Here is a 9,910-nt window from a genome sequence, read left to right as displayed (position 1 = left end):
AACCAGGAAGTGTCGGCCGCCATTTTGTCTCTCGCAGTCTGAGGGGGTCAAAATCAAAGGTGGAGAACGTGAAAATGGGGCAGAGTGGACAGTTCCTGACCACCTAGCCTTGGTCAGGGGGTCACAGAAGGACCCCCAAGGGAAAAAAAACATTTTTTTTTTTTTTAAATTGCGAGGTGCGCGCACCCAGCGCGCACTGCGAACCGTGGGCGCTCGGTGCGCCAAGCGCACCGAGTGCACACAGAGCGCGCACGGTGCGTGAAGCGCACCGTGCGCGCACGGTTCGCAGTGCGCGCTCGGTGCGCGCACCTCGCGATTTTAAAAAAAAAATTGTTTTTTTTCCCCTTGGGGGACAGTGTAAAACTTGAAAAAAAAAAAAAAACATAACTTAGCATTTCAAAAAACGTACAAAGTCACTTAAAAAACCATAGGTTTCACACACGTTATAGTTAGGAATTAGCATTTAAAAAACCTTGCAAATTCACTTAAAAAACCATAGGTTTCACACAGGTTATAGTTAGGTGGACATTTCACTCGTAAAAAACCAATGAAATTCCCCCGTTATAGTTAGTGCAGGCAACTATAACTCACGCGACCGCAATCCTCTGCTGATGACGTCAGATATTACATCACTGATGACATATGTGTCTTTCTGAAAAATAAATATTTGTAATATATGTATAGCTAAAGATTAATGGAAGAAGACATGGGTAAATAAGTGTCTAAATACAGTGATGTAATATCTGACGTCATCAGCAGAGGATTGCGGTCGCGTGAGTTATAGTTGCCTGCACTAACTATAACGGGGGAATTTCATTGGTTTTTTACGAGTGAAATGTCCACCTAACTATAACCTGTGTGAAACCTATGGTTTTTTAAGTGAATATATATATATACACATACATATATAAATGCATATGCATATATATGCATATATATATGTGCATATGTGTGCATGTACAGAGAGGTCGAGAGGAAGAGGTGTATAGGTAGAGGTGTAGAGGTAGAGAGGTAGAGGTAGAGAGGTATAGAGTAGTAGAGAGAGAGGTAGAGAGTAGAGAGCGAGTAATAGAGAGTAGAGAGTGAGTTGTAGAGAGTAGTAGAGAGTAGTAGAGAAAGTATCAGAGAGTGAGTAGTAGAGAGTAGTAGAGTGAGTAGTAGAGAGTGAGTAATAGAGAGTGAGTAGTAGAGAGTAGTAGAGAGTGAGTAGTAGAGTGAGTAGTAGAAAGTAGTAGAGAGTAGTAGAGAGTGAGTAGTAGAGAGTAGTAGAGAGTGAGTAGTAGAGAGTGAGTAGTAGAGAGTAGTAGAGAGTGAGTAGCAGAGTGAGTAGTAGAGAGTAGTAGAGAGAGAGTAGTAGAGAGTGAGTAGTAGAGAGTAGTAGAGAGTGAGTAGTAGAGAGTGGTAGAGAGAGTAGTAGAGAGTGAGTAGTAGAGAGTAGTAGAGAGTGAGTCGTAGAGAGTAGTAGAGAGTGAGTAGTAGAGAGTGAGTAGAGAGTGAGTAGTAGAGAGTGAGTAGTAGAGAGAGAGTAGTAGAGAGTAGTGGAGTAGTAGAGAGTGAGTACTAGAGAGTGAGTACTAGAGAGTAGTAGAGAGCGAGTAGCAGAGAGCAAGTAGTAGAGAGTGTGTAGTAGAGAGTGAGTAGTAGAGAGTGAGTAGTAGAGAGAGTAGTAGAGAGTGAGAAGTAGAGAGAGTAGTAGAGTAGTATAGAGTGAGTAGTAGAGTGAGTAGTAGAGAGTAGTTGAGAGCGAGTAGTAGAGAATCAGTAGTGGAGAGTGAGCAGTAGAGAGTAGTAGAGAGTGAGTAGTAGAGAGTGAGTAGTACAGAGTGAGTAGTAGAGAGTAGTACAGAGTGAGTAGTATAGAGTAGTAGAGTGAGTAGTAGAGAGTGAGTAGTAGAGAGAGAGTAGTAGAGAGTGAGTAGTTGAGTAGCAGAGAGTGAGTGGTAGAGAGTAGGAGAGAGTAGTAGAGTGAGTAGTAGAGAATAGTAGAGAGTGAGTAGTAGAGCGAGTAGTAGAGAGTAGTAGAGTAGTAGGGAGTGAGTAGTAGAGAGTGAGTAGCAGAGAGAGTAGTAGAGAGTAGTAGAGAGTGAGTAGCAGAGAGTGAGTAGTAGAGAGTAGTAGAGAGCGAGTAGTAGAGAGTGAGTAGTGGAGAGTGAGTAGTAGAGAGTGAGTAGTAGAGAGTGAATAGTAGAGAGTGAGTAGTAGAGAGAGAGTAGTAGAGAGTGAGTAGTAGAGAGTAGTAGAGTGAGTAGTAGAGAGTAGTAGAGAGAGAGTAGTAGAGCGTGAGTAGTAGAGAGAGAGTAGTAGAGTAGTAGAGAGTGAGTGCTAGAGAGCAGCAGAGAGTAGTAGAGTGAGTAGTAGAGAGAAGTAGAGAGTGAGTAGTAGAGAGTAGTAGAGCGAGTAGTAGAGAGTAGTAGAGTAGTAGAGAGTGAGTAGTAGAGAGTGAGTAGCAGAGAGAGTAGTAGAGACTAGTAGAGAGTGAGTAGTAGAGAGTAAGTAGTAGAGAGCGAGTAGTAGAGAGTGAGTAGTGGAGAGTGAGTAGTAGAGAGCGAGTAGTAGAGAGTGAGTAGTAGAGAGTGAATAGTAGAGAGTGAATAGTAGAAAGTGAGTAGTAGAGAGAGAGTAGTAGAGAGTAGTAGAGTGAGTAGTAGAGAGTGAGTAGTAGAGAGTAGTAGAGAGTGAGTAGTAGAGAGTGAGTAGTAGAGTGAGTAGTAGGGAGAGAGTAGTAGAGTAGTAGAGAGTGAGTGCTAGAGAGCAGCAGAGAGTAGTAGAGTGAGTAGTAGAGAGAAGTAGAGAGTGAGTAGTAGAGAGTGAATAGTAGAGAGTAGTAGTAGAGAGTAGTAGAGAGAGAGAGTAGTAGAGAGTGTAGTAGAGAGTGAGTAGTAGAGAGTAGTAGCGAGTGAGTAGTAGAGAGTGGTAGAGAGTGAGTAGTGAAGTAGTAGAGAGTGAGTGGTAGAGAGTAGTAGAAAGTAGTAGAGTGAGTAGTAGAGAGTGAATAGTAGAGAGTAGTAGAGAGTGAGTAGTAGAGAGTAGTAGAGCGTGAGTAGTAGAGAGTGAGTAGTAGAGAGTAGTAGCGAGTGAGTAGTAGAGAGTGAGTAGTAGAGTAGTAGAGAGCGAGTAGTTGAGAGTGAGTAGTTGAGAGTGAGTAGTAGAGAGTGAGTAGTAGAGAGTAGTAGAGTAGTAGAGAGTGAGTAGTAGAGAGTGAGTAGTAGAGAGTGAGTAGAGAGAGAGAGTAGTAGAGAGTAGTAGAGAGTCAGTAGTAGAGTAGTAGAGAGTAGTCAGTCGGTGTCAGTCAATGTCAGTCAATGTCAGTCAGTCAGTGTCAGTCAGTCTGTCAGTGTCAGTCAATCAGTGTCAGTCAGTGTCAGTCAATTAGTGTCAGTCAGTCAGTGTCAGTCAATCAGTGTCAGTCAGTCAGTGTCAGGCAATCAGTGTCAGTCAGTGTCAATCAGTGTCAGTCAGTGTCAGTCAGTCAGTGTCAGTCAGTCAGTGTCAGTCAGACAGTGTCAGCTAGAGCAGCTCTGCTGACCTGGTTCTCTGGCTCTAAAGCAGCTCTGCTGACCTGGTTCTCTCTCTCTAAAGCAGCTCTGCTGACCTGGTTTCTCTGGCTCTACAGCAGGTCTGCTGACCTGGTTCTCTGGTTCTAGAGCAGCTCTGCTGACCTAGTTCTTATGCTACAGAGCAGCTCTGCTGATCTAGTTCTCTGGCTCTACAACAGCTCTGCAGACCTGGTTCTCTGGCTCTAAAGCAGCTCCGTTGACCCAGTTCTATGGCTCTGAAGCAGTTCTGCTGACATGGTTCTCTGGAGCTATAGAAGCTCTTCTGACCTGGTTCTCTCCCTCTAAAGCAGCTCTACTGACCTGGTTTCTCTGGCTCTGCAGCAGCTCTGCTGACCTGGTTCTCTGGCTCTAGAGCAGCTCTGTTGACCTGGTTCTTAGGCTCTAGAGCAGCTCTACTGACCTGGTTCTCTGGCTCTAAAGCAGCTCTGCTGACCTGGTTCTATGGCTCTAAAGCAGCTCTGCTAACCTGGTTCTCTGGCTCTAAAGCAGCTCTGCTGGCCTGGTTCTCTGGCTCTAAAGCAGCTCTGCTGACCTGGTTCTCTCCCTCTAAAGGAGCTCTGCTGACCTGGTTTCTCTGGCTCTACAGCAGCTCTGCTGACCTGGTTCTCTGACTCTAGAGCAGCTCTGCTGACCTAGTTCTTAGGCTCTAGAGCAGCTCTGCTGACCTAGTTCTTAGGCTCTAGAGCAGCTCTGCTGACCTGGTTCTCTGGCTCTACAGCAGCTCTGCTGACCTGGTTTTCTGCACTCACGACGCACGCACCCGACTTCGCGAAAATATATTTAAAAATAATATACGTTTCTTATAAGTACAAATATATTATTTTGATGAATATCTTACATAATCTCTTGCCTTAATATGTATATTAAAGACACATACATATCATTTTGGAACATTAATTTTTTTTGCGGGAGTTGCGCACCCAGTGCGCCCCAGCACGTATATGATGTCACGCGTGACCCGCAAGCGCACAAACATCTTGTACCGTAATGCGCATGTGTCGCGAATGCGCGGGAGCAGGAGTCGCAGACTGGTCGCATACCAATCGCGCATATCACGTGATATTAAATGTATATGATGTAACTGAAAAAAAACGCAGCCGTCGCACACCATACGCGGATCCTTCATGACTTTTCTAAAATGGCGGCTAGAATGCGCGCACCCACCGTGATGTGTACACTTTGAGTGCGCGACTGCGAAAAAAATTTGAATTATTTTTTTAAAGAAAATGATATAAATATATTAAAATAAAAAATGAAAACAAGAAAATTAATCAATATTTGAGTTTTAATTAAAAAATGTTTTTTTTGCAATTTTCAGAAAAATATGTTATTTAATGAATAAAATATTTATAAATAAACAGTTAAACTGTAGAAAATCAGTACAAAAAATAGATATAACTACTATCACACTTAAAAGTTAGCATTTAAAAAACCTTTGAAATTCACTGAAAAAACCATAGGTTTCACACACGTTATAGTTACGAATTATCATTTAGAAAACCTTGCAAATTCACTTCGAAAACCATAGGTTTCACACATGTTATAGTTAGCTGGACATTTCACTCGTAAAAAACCAATGAAATTCACCGTTATAGTTAGTGCAGGCAACTATAACTCACGCGACCGCAATCCTCTGCTGATGACGTCAGATATTACATCACTGATGACATATGTGTCTTTCTGAAAAATAAATATTTGTAATATATGTATAGCTAAAGATTAATGGAAGAAGACATGGGTAAATAAGTGTCTAAATACAGTGACGGTTTTTTAAGTGAATTTGCAAGGTTTTCTAAATGCTAATTCGTAACTATAACGTGTGTGAAACCTATGTTTTTTTCCGTGAATATATATACATATATATATATATCATTCCTTGTGTTGCTTCTTCCGCCCCACTCGGCCCGTGGTAAGTGGAGCGGACTCCGGCGAAGCCCACTGGAAATTTTGTTTTTGCCAAGGTCCAAGTAATTACGCTCTCTCAGGACTGTCCTGAGAGAGCGTAATTACTTGTACCTAGGTAAAAAAAAAAATATATATATACATAAAAATATATAATATTTTTGCACAAATGCGTATTTTGCACCCTAATTGCGCATTTTGCACTTAAATCACTCATTTGCACATTTATTATGATTGTGTACACATCTAATACCCACATATCAGCATTACAAAAATTGACTGTTAAAAATTGACTGTTAATCTTTCAAGTCCAACAAATTTCTATCGCTGTTTAATGCTGCAGTATGTCTTTGATTTCCATTGGTAATCCAGTCACATGGTCTGTTTCAATCTTTGCACTGTCACTTTATAAGATGTGGTTCAATTGGCTCACTCTGTCATGTGATCAAGGCTCGGAGGAGCCGAAACATTATGGCGGCATTCTGCACAGAATAAAATAATTGCACTTATCTCGATGGTCCGTGTCCGTGTATGCTGGGGAAGTGGCGAAGACTTTGTTGCTGCCCATCTGCGGAGTGTTTAATATATATATATATATATATATATATATATATATATAAACATTCATCTGTAAGTTCAACTAAGCTTCTCTGAATATGCATTTGCATGGAGCTGTCTGTGGACCAATAATTTATTTCCTCTACCTTTCTACATTTGATTCCTCTTCCCCACTCTGCCATGTTCTAAAATACCATTATCCTACTCCTTTCACCCAATCTTCTGAGGTATGTAAAACTTGTAGAATTTATTTTTGCTTGATTAAACAAAATTCTGTCACTTAACGCATTGTCTCAGAGTAAAATGCATATTTGTATCCATTTTGCATGTAAGGAGACATTTTCGCAATTTTCTTTCAACACAAATTCTGTGAACAACAGCTGCTTGCGCTCTAACCGGTAGCATTCTTCCAGTTCTCAAGCACCAAAATGTTTCCACCATGTGTCATAGTGGCCTTAAATTTGGAAATGTCGTAACTGGTGTAATCCAATTTTGGATAATTTCGCAGATTATGGTTTATCAGAATTGTCATTCAGGCCTGATATATCTTCTCAATATTTTCCTTGTCCGCCTCTGTGTATGTTTTTTTTTTAGGTGTGTGTGGGAACATGAACAAATACAAAACACAAAAAGCATTTCATTATACAAAAATCCAAACATGTATTTATTTTGCTTCCGATTATTGCAAGCAGGCCTAAAAAAGGGTATTGCAGAGTGTAAAGTGAAAGTACCACAAAATAAATACCTAGCAGATGAGTGAATTTCCAGACAGAAAATGTATCTGAAGTGCTTATTTATTTCTGCGCCGAAATGTTTCACAGTCAATTTGAAACTTGATAAAAGTGAATAAAATCATTTTAACCTTTGGCAGGATGTTATTACCAACAGGTGAATGTTCTCTCTGTGTTAATGTTGTATAATCACAGAAATTGCAACACGTGATTAATAAGCTTCAATATACATTTAGGGTCTACTGAAAACACTTTAAATAAACATGCGTTGTTGTTAAATGTGCATTCTTCTGATAATGTAAGCATATGTACAAAGCATCAGCCCCAGTTGTAAGGCAAACAATTAGTCAAATCCCAAAACAATCCCAACAGGGTTGTAATGCTTTCTTAACTGAATTTATTATTTATTCTTTTATATCATGCACCTTTCTTCCAAACATTGGAAGGGCTACACTTTCGAGCATTTTGCGGCTCATCACAATACAATGTGGAAGCCAAAACAGACAAAAAAGAGCGTTTGGAGTATATAGAAGTTGTATGGGCTTCTGGCATCGGGAATAATCGCTCACCATTTTAAAGTGAAAATTAAACGTTTAAATAATTTTGTCGGTCACATTTTAAAAGATGAAGGTTATGTGCTCAAAGGTCATGGACGGAAGCATATGCTGGTAAGAAAGTTCCCATCTCAGAGTAAATAATACCTGCCAGGGCTTCAGTCCTAGCTTCTTTGGGAGGCTGCGTGTGTCTTTGAAAACAGCTGGTGCAAGTCAAACAGATTAATGCTCGCTGTTCATTGGGACAATGGTTTGGGCACGGGGTCATTGGAAATCTTTACCAATAATGATTAGTGTCTGTGGAAGAACATGGGAATGCCTACGAGGTTATGTCGATGATCCATTCCTGAAGCCCTCTGGCCACTGCCTAACCTTTCTTTAACTGCTGGAAGTGTCTCCGCTGACGATGAATGTTGTGTAGGGATAACCTATAGTCCCACATTCTAATTGGCCGGACGAGAAAAATGCTGCCCTGAACAGGGTGACACCAAGCCACAGAAGCAATAGGAAATGCATCAAACTGGTTCTGCCAGAAAGAAGCCTTTCACCTCCTGGTGCCTGACAGTAAACTAGAGCATGCCAATTAGATACTCAGAGGAGACAGAAAACGTTGTCTATGAGGGCAGTACGACATTCGTCTCAAAAGTTAGTCAGCCTGAAACTGGATGCAGAAACATCGCATTTGCAGTGGCCTCTGCCTAGGAAATACTAGTCGCTGTGCTGCCTCAAGACAGCCCTGGCTTTTCTATTTTAGTCCAAACATGCCTGCCAGTACACGAGACATTCGCTTCATGTATGTCCATCCTCGCCCCACTTTAAGGGACTACTGCCTGCCCTTAAAAAATATTTTCCCCTGTGTTTGCAAAGGGGAAGGGGTCACCTGGGGATCCCTTCCCTTTTGCAACCCCATTACCACCCAATTGAAGAGGGTGGTAATTGTGGACTCAAAACATATGTACATAGGGTTGCGCACGCTAATAGGAAGGGAACGCCCCTTCCTTATAGGGAGTCACAAAACCCTATTTTCCGAGTCGCAAAATAGGGTTTGTACATACCCCATGCTGTTTTTGCATGCGCAAACGGGTTCACGAACACGTTTGCACATGAAAAAACCGTCGTGCATCTGGCCCTAAAACTCGCGAATCTGAAGATTAAAGGAACAAGCAAATATACTCCGTGAAAATTGTTTACTTCCGGGTGCACCTGCGGTGAAACACAAGAAGGATTGTCGAACATTTCATCGCTTCGTACGTCTCGTGCAGCAGCACAATAGGCAGTTGGACTTCAAACAAACACAACAAAGCTGTACTATTGGTACACATGGTCACCTGAATACTTTTTCAGTTGTCCATCTCATAATGAATGTTTATTTAATATATAGGGGAAAATAACAACTGGAAAAGTAAAACAAACTGATAGACCCGACCTTTATCATGGTGTAAACCTGATCTAAGAGGAATCCTGCCCTCGATGGAAACAAGTCGGTGTGAAGGGGAGATGTCCATCTGCAAAGAGGCGAAACCCGGATGAAAAGCAAACATGTTTCTGGCAGTTCACTGGCAAGGTACATTTATTGAGCGTTAAGCCTGAAGAGTGTGGCAAAGTTCTGCTAACACTGGTTTACACAGACAAGTTGGCACGAAGTCCAATCATGACACGCTGAAGACTCTCAGCTATTAAACAAATACACAAAGAAAGAAGACAGGGCCAAACCTGGCTTTTCTTGGCAGGCAGAACAGGCCTCCCTGTTAAAAGTACAAGTATACAACCTCTTTCAAAGGCTTCCGGTTGCAAATGTACCCTTGACATCAGGCTATTGTACACACTCTATCTTCCAATGTAAACCAAGTCAAATAAATTCCATGTATTGCCCTTTGCCGTGGCATGGGGCATTCCTGGTACTAAGAAGAGCAGTAAGGGGAAATACCAACTCTATTTGTTCAATCTGTATGATTATAAACTCCTTCATCCAAAGGTCCTTTAATGTGCACCTGCACGAGAGGGTCAGGTTATAAAGTTAGGAAAGTACAGGAAAAGGACCATAGAAAATAGGAATGTGCAATGGAACAGCAATAGAGTTTTTAAGCAATATTGTTAAAGAAGGAGGCCTCTCCTATGTACCTTTTGATCGGGTTGGAGTCAGGGGGAAGCCACGCCACACCAGTCAATACCCCCATCAAATATTGCTATTCTAAAAAAGAGTCTTAAAATGTGTTGTGAGATTGATAACATTGTTTGTTAGATGGTGTGTTTTTACTGGTGCTATTTTTATGGAATTTTACAGGAAGTGTTGCATTTGTTGGTAATAAGGCTCTGCCAATGTTGTCTTATTGAAATACATTGTAATGAATGTTTTGTTTTTATGATCACAAAACTGAGCATATAGACAGCTTGATAACATGATTTTAGCCATCATGTTAGTAAGTTACTGCTGGTGCAATGGTAGATTTAGGAATTGTAATCAGTTTCAAGGTGATTTTCTCTGTCAAACATGTTCATCCTCGGATGGGATTTGATGAGCCATCTTTCAAAGGACATGGTTTTCTCTTATGACTTTTTCATGGACATTATATTCAGTGCTAAAGAAGTTAAATGAAAAACACATTTT

Source organism: Triturus cristatus, chromosome 5_2 (genome assembly GCF_964204655.1).
Source record: "Triturus cristatus chromosome 5_2, aTriCri1.1, whole genome shotgun sequence".
Lineage (NCBI taxonomy): Eukaryota > Metazoa > Chordata > Amphibia > Caudata > Salamandridae > Triturus > Triturus cristatus.
The sequence above is the reverse complement of the archived record's forward strand: the minus strand, read 5'-3'. Positions refer to the sequence as shown.